This window comes from Bos grunniens, chromosome 18 (assembly GCF_055505025.1).
Source record: "Bos grunniens cultivar Pamir isolate PY7600 chromosome 18, Bosgru_T2T1.0, whole genome shotgun sequence".
In the NCBI taxonomy this organism is placed as follows: domain Eukaryota; kingdom Metazoa; phylum Chordata; class Mammalia; order Artiodactyla; family Bovidae; genus Bos; species Bos grunniens.
Window position 1 is genome coordinate 35,938,780 of NC_141182.1, and position 22,513 is coordinate 35,961,292.

General features: G+C 44.9%; 1 long non-coding RNA gene across 2 annotated transcripts; it reads left to right on the forward strand.

Moving 5' to 3' along the window:
* Positions 1-81: 81 nt before the first annotated feature.
* Positions 82-19,672, forward strand: LOC147353467 (uncharacterized). 2 transcript variants are annotated; one of them, XR_015145641.1, is made up of 4 exons: positions 82-393; positions 8,679-8,831; positions 17,372-19,281; positions 19,544-19,672. It is a non-coding gene; the product is annotated as an uncharacterized LOC147353467 (long non-coding RNA). The 2 variants fall into 2 exon arrangements; XR_015145640.1 differs by having other exon boundaries at positions 17,372-17,490.
* Positions 19,673-22,513: the final 2,841 nt, after the last annotated feature.

The window sequence follows — 22,513 nt, forward strand, 5'->3', positions numbered from 1 at the left end:
TTCGCATAGCCTTCTGGAACTTGTAGTCCTTTAGGGACGCAGAGTGGGCTCATGCATCGGACAGGTAACGAGAGATAGACTGCATTTCCCAGGGTGCATTGACGAAACCGAGGCGCTGAGGAGGGCGGGAGGACTGTTTCTATAGCAAAGGCGGCCAGTTGGGAATGGCTGATGGAGAAATGGGGCAGGCCACGGGACCCTCGACGGATTGTGCGTGACTTTGGGCAGCCTCTTGGGAGGCCGTTTGCATTGTTTTTTCGCCTTGGTCCCCACACCAGGACTGTGGGCCTCAGTTTTCTTATATGGGAAAAAGGGCGTGGAGTCGTCTCTCCGCCCACACTCCACGGTGTGAGGGGAAACCGAGAGCGAGCCTCCGTGCTTTGCCCAGCAATGGTGAGAGAGGACGGAGACTTTCGGCTTGAGAGTGGAAGGGGCGCATTCTGAACTCCATCCCTTTGTTTTTGGCCCTGTCTTGTCGTAGAGAGGCGCTTTACTTTTGGTCATTTTCCTTGTGCCATCAAGGCCTTCCCATCCTGGCTTCTGGCCTCCTTCACGCCCTTCCTCCCCGTACCGTAAACGTCTTTCACGGCGTAGAGAGGGCGCTTCTCCTGCTTTTTAAAAAAAAAAAGCGTTCACCAGGCTTCCCATTGCCTCTGGAATTAAACCACATTCCTCAGTATCAATCTAAAGGCCCCTCGAGATCTAGACTCCACTTTCTTGCCACACTCTGAACTTCTCTGGAAGCCGGGACGCCTTAAGCACCCGTTCTCTCCCGTGCGTCCCTCCACCTTGCGCTCAGCTAACTCACGCTCTTCAAGCCCCAGCCTAGACGCTGCCTCCTTAGTGAAGCCTTCCCAGATGCCCGGCTACTTATGAGATACCTCACCTTGTGTTTGAGCTGCACTCTCTACTTCCCTCATTCTACTTGTTTGAATACCTGTCTTCCACAGAAAAGATCCACAGAGCAGGAACCATGCCTTTTATTCACACTTAGAGTCCAGTGCCTATAGTGTCTGGCACATAGTAGGTACTCGGTAGATACTTGTAGAGTTGAAACCGAATATAGTGTAATTGAATTTGCCTTCCACCTCCATGATTTTAATCTCTTAAGGTTAGACATTTCCCATTGCTGAAAGTGTTCAACTAGAGAGATGCCACCCTTTTGAAGAAAAGTTTATGTTATTCACAAAATGGATTGAATTTTTGCCTGAGTGCTTAGAGGGCCTTGACGTTTTCAGTCCTGTGACGCAGGGAGTGATAGATTTATGCTTATTATTCCTTAGAAGTCCTGTGAATTCTCCCCTAAATGTCATCAGTTCTTCGTGTTCCTCTATTTCTAGCTGTTGGCCCTTCTTCTTTCTGTGCCTAAACATTCTGCCTCCTACTCCCTTTCTGGGAAAGAGCTCCTGCTCCTGTCAGTAATGAAGTAAAGACAGTCTGAGATCCCTGCCCTTCTTTCAGCCCTCTTCTCAGCATCATAGAGCCCTGGTGTGCTATCCCACCTTGCTAGGTAACATCTTTTCTGATTTTTTTCCCCATTCGAAACCCTGGTATTGGCCAGATGGTCCAATTAATCCCACACGTGCTTCACACATCACTATGTCCAGGCGTTTTGGATATATTTTAGTTAAAGCATTCTTGGAAAAATGCTTTAATAAAAAGGAATAGTTAATTTTTGGCCAGAGAAGTAACAAGGAGGTTTATCTGAATCTGATTCTGATTCAAACCAAAAGGACAGAGCCCGAGAAAGCAACCCTGAAGTCCTTGTGTTGATGACATGCAGAGAGGGAAGGCTAGAATGGGAGAAGGAGTCAAATAGATTGCAGTTAGAGAAGAACTAACAGGATTTCTATGGGGCATGACAGAGAGGCTTTGATTCTGGTTAAACCACGAGGAAAGGCCTTTGGAGCTAAATGGACAGTTGAGTGTCTTATTACTGAGGATGAGGAAAGTGTAGGAGGCAGGGGGAAATGGGATTTGTGCTGACACAGAGTGCCTAGTTCTGTGGATGCAGTGAGAGCAGAGGTTGTTGGAAAAGCGGGAAGCGGGGAGGACTACACCACAGGGTGGGCATCAGCCCAGCAGAAGCAGAGTATCAGCAGGAGGCTGCCCAAGAAGACCTCCTGGAGCAACAGTTGAAACTCGAGAGGTCAGCTTAGCCTTTCAGGAGTAGTGCTAGTTTTCAGGAAATTGTTATCTGCAGGGTAAAAGTCAGGGTTCCATGATTCTCCCAAAAAGCAGGGACTAAAATAGCATCCACTCACCCAAGCTGAGTCGGGAAATCCAGATTCTGACTTTGCCTCTGACTAGGTGTATATGACCCTAGGCTAGACCTGTTTCTTCAGTTGTAAAATGCTGTTTATTGGTGGTAGGGAGCAGCTAATAAGGTGGAGGTGGGGAATTCAAACCCATTTACTAGCTGTGTGACCTTGTAAAACCACCTTCTCAGATCTACAGTTTGCTTATTTGACAGTGTTGAAAGGGAGAAATGAAATGCCTTATGTAAAACACTTCATAAATATTAAGCACTGAATGAATGTTTGTCTCTTTCCACAATCTTCATCTTGAATTAATTAGAAGTTGGTTTGACTATGGATAAATAGACAGGAGGTAATGTTCTGGGTAATGTGAGTTCAAATCCCCATTCCCTCTCTTATGATTATATGATTTTGCTCAGACATGCGCTCCACATATTTGTTTTGTTTTTTGTTTGCTGCACTGTGTATTATTTGCAGCATGCAGGATCTTTAGTTGTGGTCTGCAAACTCTTAGTTGCAGCATGTGGGTTCCAGTTCCCTCACCAGCGATCAAACCCAGGCCCCCTGCATTGGGAGCATAGAGTCCTAGCCACTGGGCCACCAGGGAACTCCCCTGTTTTGTCTTTTTTAAGGATGGAGGGGTGGTTTCAGAGCAGAGAATTGTAGGAAAAATTCTAGATGGTTATAAACTGGAGTTGCAAAGGATTCCAGGGGAACCCTGAGCTAGCCTCTTACCTTGTTAGAGAGACAAAAGGTCTTGGTGAAGTTCCATATGTCTTCTAATTCAATAATGAGGGGATTAACTAGGCTGCTGAATCTCAGACATGGAGCTGGAGTAATTAATTGGGGTGGGCTCCCGAAGAGCCTAGTATATCAGAAATATAACTTTATTTTAACGATAATGAAGATTTTTAAGAAGATGTACATTTTGAAAAGGTCTAGGGCCTGTGTGGGGGCTTCCCTGTTGGCTCAGACAGTAAAGAATCTGCCTGCAATGCAGGAGACCTGGGTTCAATCCCCTGGATTGGAAAGATTCCCTGGAGAAGAGAATGGCTACCCACTCCAGTATTCTTGCCTGGAGAATTCCATGGACAGAGGAGCCTGGTAGGCTACAGTCCATGGGGTCGCAAAGAGTCTGACAGGACTAAGTGACTAATACTTGCACTTTCAGGGCCTGTGTGGAGAATGACCAGGAGAGAATGAGGCTTAGATGTAGGTTGGAAGCTGCTGCGGTTATCAAGCACAGAGTCCATGAAGATGAAAAAGGGTGCATCTGAGCTGTATTAAGGAAGTAAATATTCAAGGAATTCCCTGGATGTCCAGTGGTTAGGACTCACTGCTTTCACTGCCAGGGACCTGGGTTTGATCCCTGCTCGGGGACCTAAGATTCCACAAGTTGCATAACATGGCCAAAAAAAAAAAAGAAAGAAATATTAAGAGGACTTTGTGTGTGATAAGCTGAGGGTGAGGAGGAGAGTGGTGAGTCAAGGATGATGTTCAGGTATCTGTGTTGGATAACTAGGTGAATGGATGGTGGTGCTTTCCTGTGAGGTATGGAATAGTAAAAGAGCAGGCTTAGGCAGGAAGAGGAGGAGATAAGTCTGAGGTGCGTGGGACATCAGGTGAGATGTCCATTGGGTGATTTGGAGCTTATCTTGGGAGAATGCCTTAATATATGGGAGTAATGAATTCAGGCCAAAGAAGAAGTGATCATGGATACTATTACTCTGAACCTAATTCAAACCAAAAAGACAGAGCCTGAGAGCCTGTCATCCTTGAGAGATGTGATCTGGAGAAAGTACCGTAAGTTATCAGGCTCTTAACATATACATCATAACTGAAGCTATGGAAATGAATGTAACTCTTCTGTTGCTGCTGCTGCTGCTGCTAAGTCACTTCAGTCATGTCCGACTCTGTGTGACCCCATAGATGGCAGCCCACCAGGCTCCACCATCCCTGGGATTTTCCAGGCAAAAACATTGGAGTGGGTTGCCCTTTCCTTCTCCAATACATAAAAGTGAAAAGTGAAAGTGAAGTCGCTTAGTCCTGTCCGACTCCTAGCGACCTCATTGACTGCAGCCTACCAGGCTCATCCGTCCATGGGATTTGCCAGGCAAGAGTACTGGAGTGGGTTGCCATTGCCTTCTCCGAACTCTTCTGTAGAGAGGGTGAAAGAGAAAACAAAAATCTCTTGAGATATGCCAACATTTAAGGGACAAGTAGAGGAAGAAGGGCCCAGAAGGAAAGGTTAGAACAGATAAATAGGAGGAAAACCAAAGAATAGTGTGCACAGAAGCCACATGGAGGATTTGAGTTGACATGCTGTAGAACAGTCTAGTAAGCCAAAGTCTGAACAAATGAACACCAAATTTAGCAACAAAGAGGTCACTGGCAATCCTAGAGAGAGCAGGTTCAATGGAGCAGCAGGGTGGAAGTCTGAGTGTGTGGGAGGTAGATGTAGATAACTCTTGTTAGCAGTTTTGAAGGGGAGGAGAGAGAAAACCAGAAAGGAAATAGCGTTGGGAGACAGTTTTAAATTGGGAGAGATTAGGACCTTTAAAAATATTCGTAGGGAAAAGCCTGTATATGAATAGTTGAGGATACAGGAAAGAGAAGGATTAAAGAATGAAGTGAGGTCAGCAAGAGGATGGAGGTGGGGCAGTGAGGTTCAGAGTGAGCCTCAGGCAGGAGAAGAGAAGGAGGAGTTGGAGATGCAGGTAGATCAAAAGTTGGTTGGTAGGTAGTCAGGAGGTGGGTTCAGGAAATGGAGGGAATTCACGCCTGATGGCTATTACTTCTCTTGGGATGGGAGGCAAGAATACCTGCTCAGTGTGAGGAAGTGAGATGGGGTGGGAAGCTTGAAGAAAGAAGAAAATATTCAAGATGGCTGCTGTGGAGAAGAGGAGGGAAAGCTAAGAGCAGCCCACAGAGACTGCGGGCTAGTGGTGAGGGACTGATGAGGCCGGAGGCCATGGATTTGTGGGAGCACTAATCTGTGACGCATGGGCTTTCTTCAGCATCCCATCAGCCCTGAGATAGGGAGAAAGCTACTGGTGAGGCTGATCCAGGGCTGGGCTTTCAGGACAAGGGAGACAATTCTTCCAGGAAGCTGGAGATGCTGACAAGAGAGGTAGAAGAGGTAGTACACCAAAAAAAGGAATGAGGGGAAGCCAGAATGGGGTGGAAAGATGGGAGGGGTGGGGTTCTCAGTGGGGAAGAGCAGAGAGGTCAGACATGCTGGTCAGAGGTAGAGGAGCTATGGGCAGAGGCAGGGGCGGGGTGGCTGGAGTGGACAGAGGAGGTCATGGGTTTGAGAAGCACATTTGTTGGATGGGTCATTAGGAAATCTTCCAGGAATATGACTGCTCTGAAGGAGAGAAGAAGTCTTGTAGCCCCGTGCCAAACTGTACGTTGTGTGAGAAGGTAACAGATGAGGGCAAGGAGAAGGGATAGGGTGCAAAGCCCTCTGACATAATTATCACAGTAATCAAGATGTTGAAGAGCTAAGAAGGAGCCCTTTTACCCAGAGCATGAGGGGTAAGTAGGAAGAGAAGGAATAAACTCTCTCATATGTTTTCACAGAAGTATCATCTCAACATCATCTACACATGATCAGTTTTATATATACCTAAAAGGCAGAATATCTAGGAATAAATTTAACCAAACCAAACAACAATTCCAGATTTCATGATGAAATCATATCAACCAAGTTCAATGCTAGTGATTCCTGCATTTATATTTTGGTATAGTTTGTAGTTTTAAGTACATGCATATCAACTAGAAAATGTGTTTAAGAATTTTGCAAATTTCATTTCTTAGCAACGATTTGTTTTCTCAGTTTAAAACATAAATTAGAGAACTTGTGTTGATTTTTTTTTTCAAATGTAGAGTTTAGAGCTTAATTCATGCCTTTGAAATGCCATGAATTTGAAATGTAGCCGTTTTCCTTTCTGCATCCTTGAAAAGGATTTTATTAGTCTTTCAGATCATCTTGCCAGCACATACAGACTTCCCACAAGGGTCTCCTGTCAGTAATGATGGGTTGTGAGTGATGCTGTAGAAGTTGTGCATGAGATATTTAAGAGGAGTCAAATAAGCAGCCAACTTTAGGATTTCCCAAGTAGCAGCTTGGTTTACAATTAAGGGACTTGGTATAGAATATGAAATGTACATCTAAATGTTAATTTAAAAAATTACCTCCATAATTTCTGAAGAAAAAAAGGACAAAATCAGTTAAATAATTTGAATAATCTCTCTCTCTTTTTTTCTTCTTAAAGAAAAAAACAGTGTTATTTAAAAATACTTTCGTGTGTGGGGAATTCCCTGGCAGTCTCAGGTTAGGAATCAGCTCTTTCACTGTTCGACGGCCTGGGTTCAAACCTTGATCCAGGAACTAAGATTCTGTGCTGTGAGGCCAAAAAAAAAAAAAAAGACTTTTGTATGGTTGATATATCTTTATAATCTCGAAATAGACATGCTATTCCAGCCCTCTGAATCAGGGGGGCTCAGAAAATATATTGTGAATCAACTCAGGAATGTTATGATAACCTGTCCATTGTTTAAAATTCTTCCTTTCATCTTAAACTTTCATAAAATATTCTTATAAAAGGATAAAATAGAAGTGATTCCTTCTTAAACATAAGTCACATCTCTATATAAATGCCTCTAGTGACCTCTTTGTCTCTGAGTGCAAGCCCTACAAGTCTTGATGATGGCCTAAGGGCCTCATCTATGCTGACTCCTATAGCTTCTCGCCTCATCCCCTAGGTTTCTTCTGCTTCAGCTCTTTGACTTCCATGCTGTTCCTTGATTGCATCAAGCAGTCTGGCCTCAGGGCCTTTGCACTTGTTGTTCCCACTGCTTGAAAGATCTTCCCTAGATATCCTCATGGACATCACATATAGAATGGCAGCCTTTCCTCTCCTGGAGCTCTTATCCCTCTTTCCTGCTTTTCTTTCTTTCTTTCTTTCTTTTTTATCTGATAGCACTTACTACCTACCACCTGACATATATTCATTTACTTATTTGTTTATTATCTGTCTCTTCCCCACTCTCACTCCATTAACCCACCAGAATTAACTCTCCTTTAGGGTAGAGACTGTGTCTTACTTTGTTTACTGCTCTACTCACAGCATGTAGCATAGTACCTGATACATAACAGGTACTCAGAAAAACATGGTGAATGAATAACAACACATCATCCCTACTATATGACCCTAACATCTATTTTTATTTTTCCCTGGTAGCACAGTTGGTAAAGAATCTGCCTGCAATGCAGGAGACCTGGGTTTGATCCCTGGGTTGGGAAGATTCCCTGGAGAAGGAAATGGCAAACTATTCCAGTGTCCTTGTCTGGAAAATCCCATGGACAGAGGAGCCTGATGGGCTGCAGTCCATAGGGTCACAAAGAGTTGGGCACGACTAAGCTACTAACATTTTCACTTTCACACAGTCCACATGTAGGACACACGTATATAATCTTTCATATTCTGGAAATCATAAATTAGATATAATTTTGAGTTCTGCTTGTTTTTTTTCCAACATATAATGAGCATTTTCCCTTGCTAAGATTGAATTCTTTTGTTCAGTTGTTCATTCACTCATTCAACAAATACCAAATGAGGCATTTCTATGATCCAGACAGTGCTGGGGCTACAACAGTAAATATGGTGCAGGACTTGCCCTTGAGGAATAGGGATTCTTTATAAACACCATCTACAATGATTGCCTAATATGCCATCTAACACCATACTATACTTAATCTCTCTCTTCTGTTTAAGACTGCTTGTTTGTTATTAATAATGATGTAATGAGTACCTCTAAGTATAGAGTAATTCCCCTTTACAAATTATTCTTTAAGGTAGATTCCCAAGTGAACAATTATTGGGATCAAGGATTAAATATGTTTTTGGTTTTTTTGATACCACCTGCCTCATTGATTTCAAAAAGGATTGGTACCCATTTTACCCAGTTGCCAGCATGAGTGTTCCAGCTTTATCACAACCTCTCCAGTACTGAACGTTACTTTTCAGTTTGGGCTAACGTAACACATAAAATGACCTTTGCTTTTATTTTTGCATGTATTTGATGTCTAGGAAGAGCGCACACTTCTGTTTTTCTTTGTCATTGTTTAGTTCTTTGGGTCCCTAGGAGGCTCTTGGAGGGTCACTGTCCTACCTTGTAGATTATGCCCAATGTTTAGAGCACATTGTTGACTTATAGCCTCTTAGAGTGGGAAGGGACTGTAGTTATCATCTAGTTCAATTAAAATTTCTGATAGATGGCTTTCTGTACCAGAGTTTGTATTCTCCTGGCAGTGGGGTATACACAGGAAGGTGTTCTTTGTACATGAAGGTATACACACATAAGGTATTCTCCACCTAACAAAGAAGCCTGTCTTGTTTTCGCCCTGTTCTACAGGTGTTGATGTGGCATGAGGTCCCTGTAGCTCCCGTGTGGCCCCATTTCTGCCCTCTGAAGCAGCAGAGCCCACGCACCAGTTGTTACAGAACCTCCCTACCTTGGCTGCCCGTCTCTGCAAAAATGTGGTCAGACCGGAATGGTCAACCCCAGGTAAGTCTGGCAGGCCCAGAGGCCAAGACCTTGTCTCACTCACAAGTCTGCAGTGGCCATGTCAGCAGCCTCTTTAGCTGGTTCACATGAAGCTCAAGGTCTGCTGAGATTCTAAGACTGTCTTTACGTGACCTGAAGGCAAACCTAGTTCCTGTTATTCCATACTTCTGCAGCTAATCTTTTTAAACCTGACCGAAAACAAGACTTTGCTTTTCTCCTTGTTTTGTTTCAATGTGTAGAGAAGCTGCTGGTCAGCTTCTGCTGTCTAAAATGGGGATAATAAAAATCTCTCTGACAACTTCAAGTGTTGGTGGGATGATGGAATGAGATGCAAGGCTGGATATTTGTCATTCATTTTGGTTGCTCGGCAGCTGAGCCTCCCTCCTGTGCTTGAGGAATTCCACGCCTCATGAGGTAGAGCCATTTTCCTTTTCAACTAAGACCTAGACACTGGGCTTAGGCTCGGGCTTCTCTAGTCAGACAAGCCCTACCCGCAACCTGTGGCACCCCTCACCAGTTTTGAGTTAGAAGCCAGTGACAGCAAAGGAGCAGGGTCTGCTTCACAACCCTTGTGGGGACTTGATGGGTGCAATCTCAGTTTCCAGTGAGAACAGTGTTATGAGCACCATCCAGCATAAGGGTGTCTGTGGTGCAGGTGGCAGGGCCTGTATGCTAGACTCTAGTCATGGTGGTATCTCCTTAGACCACTGCTGAGTTGGGGTTTGGGGCATTGAGTCTCAAGTCTTCTGGAGATTTTGTGAGCTATGCATGGGATAGCTTCCGTGGTAGCTCAGCTGGTAAAGAATCTGCCTGCAATGAAGGAGACCCTGCTTCGAGTCCTGGGTCAGGAAGATTCCCTGCAGAAGGGATAGGCTACCCACTCCAGTATTCTTGGACTTCCCTGGTAGCTCAGATGGTAAAGAGACCTGGGTTCAATCCCTGGGTTGGGAAGATCCTCTGGAGAGCATGGCAACCCACTCTAGTATTCTTGCCTGGAGAATCCCCATGGAGAGAGGAGCCTGGTGGGCTATAGTCCATGGGGTCACAAAGAGTTGGATATGACTGAGCGACTAAGCACAACACACAGCACATACACGGGATATGAAAAGTGCATTGAAAAATGCCAAGCACCACACACATATAATATATTATTGTTTGGGATTTTGATACTTAAGTAGTGTGTACTCAGAGCAAGTAGGCCTGAGCTCTGTACCTGCTGAGAGTTCAGACAGGTCTAGGCATGCCTGGAAAGCTGGTGAGAGGGTGTGATGGCAGGCACTTGTGGGTTAGAACTGGCTCAACAGTTAAAAACTGACCACTGACCCCAAGGCCGTTGGAATGGAGATGGCAGTTGTCAGAGGGCCTGCTGGGCACACACAGGCGGACCAGCTACTTTCCCTCTTCTACCCTTGGACCATTACCAACAGCCAGGGCCGGAGGTGGGGCTAAGCAGGTCACCTGTGGCTGTGCAGCTGCCCCTGGGCATCCTCACTGGGGCAGAAGAGGAGACCTGTCTGAGTATGGCCCCCACCACAGGAAACACAGGAGGGATTATGAGTAGGTTGGGATTCTACCCTGCGCTGCCTCAGGCTGCCCTTCGTCCAACTGAGCTGTGGCTTGGGGCTCTCCAGCCCTGCCTGGCTGTGCCTCCAGAGTCCTGCCTCACAGGCTGCCATCTGAATCCATCAGCCCTGGATGACCCAGAGTGGGGCTGAGGCTGGCACTGCTGCCGTGCCATGAATGGGCCCTTGGGAGTTTTGTGACATTGAGTACAGCCTCTCTGGGGACTTTCTATTCTGAACCCCAGATCATGCCCAAATCAGCCCGGAACGTGTATCGGGGGTGGTACTTCTGCCTTAGGGCACTCCCTGAGTGCTGAACACTGGTACTGGCCTGATCCTGGCCTTTGCCTAGTACCCTGGTGTACCTCCAGGGAGGACAAAGATCACGGTGTGTCCAAATCAGCCAGAGGTCATGGGCTGTGCCTGGACCATAGCGTATCAGAAATGCGTTCACATGGTTCAGAGTGATCCTCACAGATGACTGTAGGTTCTATCCCTGCTCTAGCTAGTGATCTTTGTGATGTTAATACTGCAATTGTAGATTTTAATCCTCTTGCCAAATATGATTGTATATAATATTATTTTGATATCAAATAAGATAAAATCCACTATGAAGCCAGCATAGAATGTAAGTTCTCAAACATCATTTGATCTAAGTAGAGTTTTTCAGTGTCTAAGTTACTTTGTATCAGGCAGTACCCTGGAACTTTACGTGCTTCTCTTATTAAATCTTTACCACAATTCCACGAACTAAGCACCACTGCAATTCCCGTTTTACAGACAAGGAGACTGAGACCCATCGAGGTTATGGGAGTAGCTGAGAGTCACACAGTCAGTAAGTGGCAGAGCTGAGCTGGTCATTCATCAGCAGAGCCTGGGAATTGTCTTTTCTTCAGCGCATTCCACTGTGGGGCAGCTCTGGCTGTTGAAATATTTTCACTTACCTGGAGCTAAAATCTTCTCCCTACGTCAGTCTTATTCCTGTTTCAGCTTATCCCTGTAGCCCGCTGTGGCAGCTCCTGGTCTCCCAGGGTTCTGGCTCAGTTCTCGATTCCATTCATGGCTGGGGTGCTTCATCCTCTTCCTCTAGGAATAAAGGAACCACTTGGTATCAGCTAAGTCCTTGTGACAATCACTGCAGCAAGATCAAGGCAGGGCAGCTCTCCAGTTCTTTAATTACTGTGACTCCAAAGGTACTGGGATCCAGTCTGTCCCACTCCTGAAAGGATTGTATCAAGAAATACCCAGCCACTGGAGGCAGTAGGGACTTGGTAGAAAATTCTCCTTCACTGAGAAAAATGACAGGAAACCAATCAAAACAATAGAAATAGTATTAATACTAAGCTAAGGATTTTCCTGTTTCAGTCTCCCTGATCGGAATACAGGCTTCCCGAGTCCAGGGATTTTTGCTAGTTTTGTTTACTGCTGCATACCCAGTGCCTAGAATGTGCCTAGAACACAGAGAATATGCAAATATTTGTTGAATGAATTGCAAATCTAGTTGCACAACCAGTGTAACCTCCTCAGGTTACTACATTGTTTTGGAGAATAATGTGATCTCCCCAGCCCTTGGCTTTGAATTATCTCACCAATAGGTTTTCTGCTTTTGTTGTGATTTTGGCTCATAACCATATGCAAAATACACTGGGTAAATAATCCTGCCTCAAAAACATTTTCCTTTGATTTGGTAAACCTAAGTGTAAACTGGAATTTGGTTCAGCTTGGTCAAGAGCAAGGAGGGGTTTCTGGATTTCTAGTCTCCTATCCTATGGAAAAATGTTCTGTTGCTTTTGGTTTTGAATTTTAAGCTTGAATTTAGAATGTAAATCTACTGGGAAACAGCTAAGTGAGAGGAATGCTAATCTTTATATATTTTTCTCTTTCTCTGTACACAAAAGGTACATTTCATTGTTGAAATTGAGAAAATACAGGTAAGCAAAATGATGAAATTAGAGATAAAAATTCCCACCACTCAGAGATGGTTATGGCTATTATTTTTCTGTTTATATCAAATATGAAATTAGCTGACATCTGACATGGTGATTGATTCAGTGAAGGAGTTGCATTTTTATGATGAGAAGATAAACATGGGAGATATGATTTCCAGCCCAGGTTGACCTGTGTTAAGAGGACCCCACAGATCTGAGTCCATCAGGGCACAGAGAACAAAAGTAAATGGATGGATTCACATCCAGTTTACATCCCAGAATCTGACCTTGGAGGGTGACCATGGAAGTGTTGGAGGCTAGACTAGAAAGTAAGTGAGGAAAACAACTCAATTTGACCTGGCCGAGCATCCCAGATTTGACATACAGCAAATTTCATGATGTCTTCCTAGAAATGGGAGTATCTTTTCCAGAGAACTGAAGGTGAGATAATCCTGAAAGAGTTGGCCCAAGGATGACTCTCAGCAAGACAGGCTGTGCAAGCAAGGCTCTGGGGACAGTGAACACAGTGACCATGAGGGCTTCCTGTGTAATTGACTGGTTTTCTCTGGACCAGTTCTTTTCCACCCTGATTTTCTAGGGAGGGCCCATGTCACTTCTGGTTTATGACTCACTGCAGGAAAATGTGACGATCTGTGTGACCTGGGCCTCAGGTCCTGTCCTTGGTCGACTTAGCACCTTCAAGCCTCTCTGTATGGGATTCCTAGGAAGCCTGGGGCATGGGCCAGATGGTTTACATTTTTCTTTAAAGTTAATGCAAATTTTGCTTTCTTCTCCATGAGATTTTTCTGAATATTAGAATAGTATTTTGAAAAATCTTTAAGTGAATTCGACGTTCCAGGGTGCTAGGCACACAGGCATTTTGTGTAACTGTGACTTGAATGAATACATGCTGTTTGCTCCCGTCTCTGGGATGCTCTTACTCAGATTGTGGTAAGTCTGAGAAGGCATGATGGGACCACTGGGCTGGGAGGTAAAGAGTTTAATATTCACTGGGTACCACGTACATGCCAGGGAAGGTGCCAGGTGTTTTTCGTACACAGCCTCAGTTTAGTCCTCATAATCCTACCAGGGTCCCTATTTTATGGGCAAGTAATTGGAGAATTGGAGAAATTAGGTAACTTTCTCAAGGTCTAGAATGGGGCAGAACCAAGTATGATATACCATGTGGCCCACTGAGGCCAATCCACCCATTAATTTCCTGAAGACTGCATGGGGAATGCCGTCCGCTGCGGTGTCCTAGGGGCGTGAAAGAGACTCCCCATGTTCCATCTTCCTGTACTGGAGGCTGAAAGAACCGGGTCACAGAATTTGATGGTGGGCAGGGAAAGGCAGCACCTCTGGGGGTCTGGAGCACATCTTCTCATTCCACATTCCACACCCTGGGATGCTCTGTGCTGAAAAGGGCACTCTTTCTATGTTATTTCAGGACAACAACCATTCAGGATGGTGGTTGGCATTTGTAGTTCATTTAATCCTTTGAAATTTGTTCCTCGTCTGTTATGGCTCAAGTTCAAGTTTCGCTGTCTCCACTCGGCCATAGTTGAGTGTCCCCAGCTGAGGGGCTCCCCACGGCTTTGTGGAACTCTCCAAAAGCACAAATTACAAGGTTCTAGATGACTTACAGATGTCCTGGGGTGGTGGTAAACATGATTATTCAGTGAGGGCGTTGCAGTCCCTGAGGTAGATGTGGCCATTTCACCTTCCAGCAAGAGCCCACAATGTCTTTCTCCTCCTCTTTAAGTTTACCCCACTGCATCCTCAGCTCTCACTTACAAAACCCCCTCCCTAGGGCACAAGCCAGGCAGCGGGTGTGTGTTGGGGAGGGAGGTGGTAGACTGGGGACTTAAGCCTGGAGTTCTGGATTCCTTAAGGCAATTATAAGTGGTTGCAAAAAGTAAATATGCTGTGAACCCACTATATACTGGCTTAGAGAAGGACCTGGAAGGCTTGATTCTGGGTATTCACCAGCACTGGTGTCTGGGAGGGAGTCCACACATCCTTCAGTTCTTTTTCCTGTCTGCACTTTTACCTTTTATGACATGAACATGCATTGTTTTTCTAATAAGAGAAAAGAGGACTATAAACAACTCCTGTTGGATATTTAGGTAATTCTGATTTTTTATGAGTATAAACAATGCAGAGCAGGAATAGTTGCCAGAAAATGAGTTAAAAATTGTAAAGCGCAAAAAAGTAGAACACATCTCTAAATTCTGAAAAACTGACAAATTGCTTAAAGATGTTTAAGAGGGTGATAAAACTGCTGCAGTGGTCAGCAGCAAGTCCCTATTCAAAAAGCAAAGACTGGACACAATAGTCTTCAACCCAGGCATTCTGTCAATAATGGTTCATCAGGTTGACCAAAATACCACATTTTAGAAACTTGTAAACTTCTCTTTTTAACACCTTAAGTACCAGTCACTGGTGCAGGGGTGGGAAGTAAAGACAGAAATCTCCTCTGATTGTTACCTCTGAGTTTGTGGAGTGGACCTGAGGCCCAGAGACGTAGGCGGGGAAAATTGTGTGCCCATAGCAGTCCCTTGACTGGTGAGTGACCCAGAAGCAGGGTGGGGTACAGCCTGCTACTTCAATGTTGAAAACGTCAACTCCAGTCATTCAGATGGCTTTTCTATATAATGGCTTTTAAGATACAACAATACACTGTTGTTTCTTATGAAAAAGAAAACTGGAGAAGTCTATTTTGTTCCCCAACCCCAGCTGTCCCCAGAGCTGCTGTCACCTAACCAGCACTCTCGGTGGCCTTAAGCCCCATATCCAGCTGTACCCTCTCTGCCTACCCCCTCCTGGAATAATCCAGCTTTCCAGTGTTTCTGTGGGGCTTCAGGTCTGTCCAGCTCTACTGGGACAAAAGAAAATTAGCACCACTACAGAGATGTGGTTTCCACCTCAGCTGGCTCTTTGTCAGTCCTTTTATTTACACTTGGCCAGACACTAATTTCATTCCCCATGGTGGCTGCTTCCTGCTTGTCCAGCTCTCCTCAGAAGATCCACCCCACTGCTGTCTCTGTCTCCAGTGACTGTAATGTCTGCTGCTCTGGGAGCATGGAGTGTGTCAGGTTCTCAGCTCCTAGCTTTCTGGCTGCCAACAGGATTCATGCGTCATTTCCAAGGGCAGCTTCCTCCTAGGCTCCCCCTCCTACCCTGTCTTGCTGCTTCCAGGACCCAGGTCAATAAATTACCCTTTCTTTCTTTCTCTGATTCCCTAATCCTTCCCTTTCCTTTCCTTCTCTCTACAAGCATAATTCTGTCCCATTCTAGAAAACCTTAGCTTTACTATCTCTTCTGGGCACCTCCCACACTGTCTTTTGAACAAAGGTCTTGAAAGTAACCCATGTTTTGAGCCTCCATTTCCTTCTTTGATTCCCCACCAAGTCGGGACTCTACCCCCATCATTCTAACAAGACTGCCCTTGCTGAGGCCACTAGCGGCACTTTGTCAAGTTATTAATGACATCTTTTCATGTGAACTGATTTACCTCTGTGATATGTGATCAGTTTCTGTAATGCCTCCTTAAATTCTTGTGATTTCATTGGCTTTTTAAAAATATATTTATTTATTTGGCTGTGCCAGTTCATGGTTGAGGTATGTAGGATCTTCGATCTTTGTCACGATACGTGATATCTTTAGTTGCAGCATGTGGGATCTAGTTCCCTGACCAGGAATCAAACCCCAGCCCCCTGCGTTGGGAGTTTGGAGTCTTAGCCACTGGGCCACCAGGGAAGTCCCTCATTGGCTTTTCTTGTCTCCTAATGTTTCCCAGTTGTTTGCTCTGACCTCCTTTCATCAACCTTAACTACTGGTGTGCCTCCAATTTTGTCCTTGGCCCTGCTGCTCAGCCTTCCTGCCTCAGCTTCTTTCCATGAGCTTTTTAGTGAGAACGGGTTTGGCTGTGGCTGGTGGCTGCCCAGCAGAGTACAGTGGAACCAGAAACTATTGGATCTCTTTGATTTCTAAAACAGCCGATTAACTTTAACCCAGAAGATTAAATTTCTAATGATGGAAATTTGGGCATTGGACCCTTGATGACTTTGATGCAGACCAGTCTTGTGTATCATTCTCACATTCACCATTAGGAAGCCATCCCCTACCTGCTCCAGGACCCAGTGAAACAGAGCATGGCTCATGAAGGCTCTGTGCCCATAGGGCTGGCAGCTCCATGTTACATCTCAGAATCTTCCATATTGACACAGGTAACTCTAATTCATTTGCCTGTGTGCCACAACTAAAACCCAACACAGCCAAATAAAAATAAATGTGTGTGTGGTTTTTTTTTTTTTTTTTAAACTATCTGATGGAAAAGTATGGAAACTCTTTCTAGAGACTAAGTCAACTACAGCTGTGATTGGCTTCTCCAGTTTGTGGCTCCTTGTCTAATCTAGTGAAATGTAAAGTCAACGTGATAATCATCAGTGAAAGTCAGGCAATTTTGACTAACCGAACTATACTCCAGTGCAAACAATAATAAGGCATGGTAAGAAACAGCATAAAAGCTGGTTCTGAAATATTTCTGAACAAATTTGCTTTTAAAATTGTAAGACTGTTTTCTCAACAAATATTATTTAGAATAGAAGAGTTAATTTCATATTCCATTCAGTATGAGTAGAAAGCCCTGAAATTGGATCTGGATCAGAATGGAAAATTTGAAGAGTTCTGGGATTTCTTGAGCCTGAGCAGCCAAATACTTGGTAGGAGAAGTCCTTTTCATATGTGTGTTAATATTCTTGCTGTCTTAAAAATAAATATTTGCCCTCAAAAAGACATTTCTAAAAATAAATTCAGTTTCAATTTTGTTCTCCCTTTTTAAAAAAAGTGGTTTGAGCTAACATAATTTTTTGCTATTCCTATCCACTAAAATGATCAAAAACACTGGATTTCCAAAATTCAGCTGGTGGTAGAGTTTGCTAGGAAAAAATAATAGATTTTAAAGAAAGCAACAGGGAACACCCAAAATTGCGTTTATTCGGAGCATAACTATACATTTTTACAGCCATTCATTAACTGTTTCATGCAGAGCCTGGAGGTCCACTCTGAACTTATGGCAAACTGAGAGCTACAGAGCAGCTGCTTCCACGCCTGGAGACGAGCGAGAGGTGGTTAGAAAGAGAGCAAGGAGGAAATTACACTTGTGAGGTGTTTGTTTTATGACACTTGTTTAACACACATCCTTACTTAATTCTCATGACTGGGCCCCTTGGCAGACAGGGAAACCGAGGCACAGAGCAGGACAGTCACTCAGCAAGGCCACAGAGCAGAGAAGCCACGGGAGCCGTCCAGCTTAAACACTCTGTCCCTCTGAAGGCCAGCAGTGAGCCCTGTGGCCTGCGGGAGGAAGCCGAGCGCTCTCTGGGGCACATGCACCTCTGGTCTTCTTCTCCTTTCTCTGTTCTCCTTTTGGTTGTCCTTTGTCAGGGTCACATGGAGAGAAGTGGCCACTTTCAGAGGACTGGCCCCAAAGTGCTCTGTGCCAGCAAAAGGCTGTCTGAGAGCCACAGAGGTTTAGAGAAGTTCAGTTTCTCTGATGGGGGAGGATCAACAGCCCAGAGAGCCTTTACTGGGGAATCAGGCCGGTTAGACTGAGCTGCGCTCAGCAGGTGAGGCTCCCTGTGCAGCCTGACACAGGGCAGAGAGTGTCGTAAAGACCAGGAACCTGAAGCCAGGAAAGAAGTGATCTGCCCAGGATCCTGCAGCAAATCGTGGCAGAACTAGGCTCAGCACTGGGCTTCTCCCTGCCTTGGTTTGGGTCAGCACATGCCACATGGCTGCTGATGGTTAGAGATGGCACTCGTAGGTGGATGCTGGCATCTCAGCGTCATTCTCATTTCTTAGAAGCCTTGGAGCCACATTCTTCTTAGGAGTTGATTATACGTTTCCAAATTAACTCCTTGACGCTTGTTTGAGATCCTGGCATCTTGAACTGTAATATGTGTTTCCTGCCTCATCCCAGCTCTACTCTAGATTTTGGATGATAAACAGATGGGAGCAGTTAATATGAAATTCCTTAGGGCAGGATTTACTAACTGTATCTGTGTGGCCTGAAGGAGCTAAGAGAACTCTGACGTTCTAGACCTGTGGTGTCGTGCCCTAGGGATTATCTAGCCGGGTCTGCAAGGTGAGCATGCAACCCTCTCCAGAGCACCCAGCAGAGCACCCCAGGTTGGAGCTCTCTTGGCCACTGTGGCTCTTCCTCTTCTGGCCTTTCCAGTCTCTGGTGTGCTTTGCCCAGCAGTGTCTCTGAGATGCTGCAGACAAGAACATAGGGAGTCCAGATGACAAAGGTGCCCAGTTTGAGAGCTGTCTCCAGCCAATTGCTGAGTTCCCTCAGTCTCTCTGATTCCTGGCCTCAAGCCCAGCTTAGCCGCTCTTAGCATCTCAGCTTGGCTCCTGGGATCTCCAGGAGGCTTCCACCCTCAGTCATGACGGCCCCCTCAAGCATATCTCTCAAATCTTGAATGAACCTGCCTCGAGCTCCTGTTCCCATCTAATTCCTGAGGAGCCCCTAGTTTCTTACCCTGAACCCCCGTACTTTGTCATACCCCTCATTCCTTCTAGACTATCCTCCATCAAGTGGGATCAGGGAATGCTTGTAAGGCACGACCAGCCAACTCGATACTTTGGCAGGTGGGTGTGGGTTGAGGCCAGATTGGATCAGATAGGAGACAAAATAGCCAGAGGCGGGAGAGAGCAGCTGGACACAGGGATACTCAGGAGTCAGGCCAAGGAAGTCCAGCTTTGGTATGAGTCCACAGAATGAGTGAAGACTGAACACGAGTCTCACAGCTGAGAAGGCCAAAGCCTGAGGAAGGTGGCTTGGAGGCAAGTGGCGAGTGAAAAGCAGAGACAGGAAGCCAGCTGCAGCAACAGAGAGTCTCAGGCTCATGTGCATCTCAGCTTCTTAAATGAAGGGCTTCAGAGAGCTTCCAGGTTAGTGAACGTGTTAAGGTGCTGGTGGTGGCTTCCCCAGTGGCTCAGCTGGTAAAGAATCTGCCTGCAATTCAGGAGACACAGGAGATGTGGGTTCGATCCCTGGGTTGGGAAGATCTCCTGCAGGAGGAAATGGCAACCCACTCCAGTATTCTTGCCTGGAAAATCCCATGAACTGAGGAACCTGGTGGGCTCCAGTTCATGGGTCACAAAGTGTTAGACACGACTGAGTGACTAACACTTTCTTCTTTCTTTTCTTAAGGTGCTGGGCAGGTGATGTGCCCACAGAGGACATGGAAGCTCTGTGCCCCTTCCCCATACTTTGCTCCTTGGATCTCTTCTGTTTGACAGTTCCCAACTTGGAACCTTTATAATAAACCAATAATAGTAAGTATAGTGTTTCCCTGAGTTGTGTGAGCAAACTATGGAACATGAAGAGGGGGGTCATGGAAACTCCCAATTTGTAGCCGAGTCGGAAGTGTGGGTAACCTGGAGACCCACTACTTCTGATGGTTGTCTGAAGAGGGGCAATCTTGTGGGGCTGAGCCTTTTGTCTTTGGGGTCTGTTCTAATTCTAGGTCAGAATTGCTGAATGTAAGGAAAAACCCCACACATTTGGTATCAGAAGTATTGTGAGTGGAGGAAACAGTTTTTCCTTTGGTCATGAAAGAAGTAGTCCCAAATGTCCACTCTGTGGTCAACATTTTGAATCAGGCTTTCCTTCAGTGAGGCTGATGCTGTCGAGGATAATCCACAAGGGGTGACGGAGGGTCATAGTTGTTGGCAGGGCTGACAGCAGGATGGGGAATTGCATTCTCAGCCTTGTTCATACTTTAGTTTATATAAATCTATGGTAACCATTGGGCTTCCCTGGTGGCTCAGTGGTAAAGAATTCACCTGCCAATACAGGAAACACAGGTTTGATCCCTGGGTCAGGAAGATCCCCTGGAGAAGGAAATGGCAGCCCACTCCAGTGTTCTTGCCTGGGAAAAGCCATGGACAGGCGTGCTGCCGTCCATGGAGTCACAAGAGTTGAAAACGACTTACCGACAAAACAACGGCAGTGGGAACCATTGCCACTGTAGTCCCTTGTAGTGCTTGAATGCAATAGAAATTAACTTCCTCATGTAGAGTCGACTATTTGGCCCTCAGAAAGCCAAGCCCTGATGACATGAAGAATTGCTGGCCTGGGTACTAGAAGGGAGAGAGTTAAGAATTTGGCTTTGCAAGGTCACCAACCTCTGGGTGAGTCAGCCAGAATGACAGTCTGTCCAGAGGACCATAGAGATCTCAACAAGGTCAGGATGGTAAAGATTGGAATTTGGGTTCTGTCAATTGCTGGAGGAGTACTTTGCACACAGCATTGTCTTTCTGGCTCCAGAATTGTTTCACAACTCGTTGTAGGTTTTATAATAACCATCTTGTCCAACAGGCCTGACCTGAAGGGTAAGCTCCTTGGGGAATCAGATGGGGCTCAGCATCTCAGCTCTGCCTTATCCAGTTCTGCAGCAGTGTTAGGAGTATTCCCCAAGTAGGTTGCTACACATCCCACAAACAAGGCAGGAATGACAGCCTTCTACATGCTCCACTCGGTTGGGTGGACTCTCCAGGATCCTCATGTCATCACCACTGGTCCCAGTGAAAAACCAGCCCTTTTTCTGCTCCCCATGGAGGCTGCTCCATCCTTGTCTTCCTCTTCCCCAGGGGGAGAGGCTGGACACAGAAGGCACTGCCCTGCCTTTGAGAAACTTGAAACAACTGGGGGAGATATAGCCAAATAGGTAAAGAATAGCTGGATGGCAGAGGAGACATAGTTCTGTAGATAAACCCCACACCCACGCCTGCACCCAACCAGGAGAGCAGAGTGACTGGTCTCCACCAAGGGGCTGAAGGCTGTCACATTCCCTCCTCCTCCTTCTTTTGAATAGCCTTATTGAAGTATAATTGATGTATAGTAAACTCACATGTTTGAAGAATACAATTTGATTAGTTTGACCTAGGTCTCCCCTGTGAAGCCATCACCACCGTCAGGACATTGAGCGTATTCGTCACTCATTTCCTTGTGCCCCTTTGAAGCCCCACCTTCCTGCCCCTTCTGCCCACTCAGCCACCCATCGATCTGCTGTCAGTCACTATAAGTTGGTTTTCTGTTTCTAGAATTGGATGTGTGTGGAATCATACAGTATGTGTATTTTTTTTTATCTGCCTTCTTTTACTCAACATTATTATTTATGTTGTTGCATATATGATTACTTTGTTCCTTTTTGTTGCTGAGTAGTATTCTACCATATGAATATACCACAATTGGTTTATCCATTAATATGTTGACGGACATTTGAGTTGTTTCTAGCTTGGAGCTACTAGAAATACAGCTTCAATGAATGTTCATATATCAATACAAGAATTTGTGTGAGTATATGTTTTTATGATTCTTGGGCATGAAATGGCTGGCTCATGTGTCTAACTTTAAAAAAAACCTGCCAAACTTCTCCCCAGAATAGTTGAATCATTTTACATTTCCACTTACAGTTTCTCCCTATCCCTGTCAACATTCAGAATTGATTGGTCTTTTAAATTTTAGCCATTCTAGGGGATGTGTCATGGTATCTTATTAACTTACCATTATTTCCCAAATAACTAGTGATGTTGAACATTTTTCATGTGTTTATTTGCCATCCATATATTTTCTTTGGTGAAGTGTCCCTTCAAATTCTTTGCCCATTTTTAAAGCTGGGTTGTTTACATTAATATAATAGGTAAAATAATTATAACATAGTTTATATGTTACATATTAGACATTAAAATTAAAATATATCTTAGGTTTAGAAAATATTTTTAGATTATATATTATATTTAAATATTTACAAACTGTATATCCACCAAAAGGTTTGTATTTCAAATATCTATTCAAATATATTATATTCTTTCTGGGAACTTATTGACAGTTTCTATGGTAAAATGGAATCAGGTAACAACTATATTGAAACATCAAGGAGGCTAAAGTTTATACTTGCTTATCCAACCAGTCCGTTCTGAAGGAGATCAGCCCTGGGATTTCTTTGGAAGGAATGATGCTAAAGCTGAAACTCCAGTACTTTGGCCACCTCATGCGAAGAGCTGACTCATTGGAAAAGACTCTGATGCTGGGAGGGATTGGGGGCAAGAGGAGAAGGGGACGACAGAGGATGAGATGGCTGGATGGCATCACTAACTTGATGGACATGAGTCTGAG